The sequence below is a fragment of the Tamandua tetradactyla genome, chromosome 5 (assembly GCF_023851605.1).
Source record: "Tamandua tetradactyla isolate mTamTet1 chromosome 5, mTamTet1.pri, whole genome shotgun sequence".
Taxonomy (NCBI): domain Eukaryota; kingdom Metazoa; phylum Chordata; class Mammalia; order Pilosa; family Myrmecophagidae; genus Tamandua; species Tamandua tetradactyla.
Window position 1 is genome coordinate 67,731,469 of NC_135331.1, and position 1,954 is coordinate 67,733,422.

Genomic DNA, 1,954 nt, shown 5'->3' on the forward strand with positions numbered 1-1,954 from the left:
GCGAACCTGGGCGGCGACGGGCCCGAGCGCGCGGGCCCGCCGCTGGCTCCTCTCCCCTCCCCCCTCCCCGCCCCGCCGCCCTCGCTCTCCCCCGGGCGGCCGGAGACGGCGGCGGCGTCTGCGGGAAGCCGTGTGTCTCCGCAGTGACGTGGGCGGGCCGAGGGCTTGGTGACGTCAGAGGGCTGTGTGTAGCGATGTGTGTGGGGTTCGGAGCGGCGCCGGCACAGCCGAAGGAAGCGGGCGAGTGGCGGCGGCGGCGGGCACAGGTGCGGCCCGGGCTGGCTGGGGGTTCGGGGTGGGAGGTGGGGGTGGGTGGGCGCGATGGAGGCGGCGGGAGGTGAGGGGTGCGCAGCCTCGGGGGAACCCGACGACGGCGGAGAGGGGAGTGGGGAGTTAACAAAGCTCATCCTGTTTCCCGGGCGCCGAGGCCGGAGTCAGGGTTCCGATGCGCGGGTCCTGGGTAGGGTAGGAGCCAGCGGGGGGAATGGGCCGGAGTCCCACAGGAGGTTACACCTAGTTGACCCGGAGCGGGAGGGCTCCGGCGGAGGCGGGGGTGGGGTGGGGAGGATTGCACTTGGCCGGAGCAGCCGGGACCCCGGAGTCCCGGACTCCCGTCACTACTGTCGCCTACCCCCTTGACCTGAGCTCGCCGGGGATGCCCCGGGTTCGACCCGGGCGGCGGGTGCCCGGCTGCGCGGGGATTCCCGCTCCGCGCCCGCCCCGCCTGCGGACCCCTGCCTTCTACCGCGGGAGGTGGGGGGAGGTGCAGCCTGAGGGGCTCCGCGGTAACACCCGAGAACTTCCCGTGGAGAGGGTACATAGGGGGTTTCCACAGCCCTTTCTCCCGGGCCCCCGCAGCGGGGCTGGGACTGCGAGGGCACCTAGGGATGTCCGGACCTTCTGTGTGGGGGTTGGGGGATCCTCTCCATCTACTTTCCACCAGCCCCCTGCACACTCCTGGGTCCCTTGTCTTAACCCTCGGGTTTGAGATGGGTGGGTGGCTTTGCGCAGGCGGAGGACTTCAGGGTTTGGGGGCCGCCCCCATTCCTCGTTGTGCCTCCTGCCCTTTTACTTGGCCTGCGTTGGCCGAGCTGCGCCTATGGTGGGCTAAAGTCAGTTGAGATGGCGAGGGCCTTGGTCCTTAACCTTTTGGGTCTGTTTTAAGGTAAATAGCTGGGAGTTTGGGAGGCAAGAATTTCCATTTATTGGGTTTCTTCTGGGTGTTCTCTTAAGAAGGAAGTGGAAGAATCTTTTCTTTCCCCCCTTCCTCCATTTGCATTCTTTGTGAGGTCTGTCTGCCTTGTGCTTTTTGTCCCGGATTAGTCTTGTTTCAAGGATGGAGATTCCCAGGCAAGGAGTGTATGGCTTTTGGCTTCCCATTGAGCAGTTTTTGCTAACCTTTTAAAGAGAAAGTTAATTTTTGCCTACACATTGCTTCTCGGCCTTTTGGCTAAGATCAAGTATGAGTTTTTATCTACAATCATTCCGGAAAATAGCACACACTGACTGGATAAATTAATACATTTAAGATTATAACTGAGTTCCATGTGTTAGATAGGTTACTTATATCTGAGTTTTTGGGTGAAGCTACGGTGTTTGTTTTCATATTAGGCAGTGAAGTAGGGATTTCAGTGAAAATGGTATAACTGAGAAAGTCTCTGGTACTGGGCTTTCGATGAGATGTCTTTTTAAGGTTATGTGTATTTTGAGTTTAGAAGCCCTGTTTTTGAGGGATGTTATTGCCCCATTTATCAACCTTTTAAATTGCTTTCCTCTTTAAATGAAAGTTCTTCAAATGATCTGTTATTAGATTTAAAGAAATCATTCAAGTGTCACCTTTGGTAAAGTGAACTCAGTTTAAGATTAAGAAACAGGTTGCAAACTGACCTTTTGGCCTCTGGAGTGAATACAAGTATAACTCTTCCCCATCCTCCTTCTCTTTTTCCAGATTAAT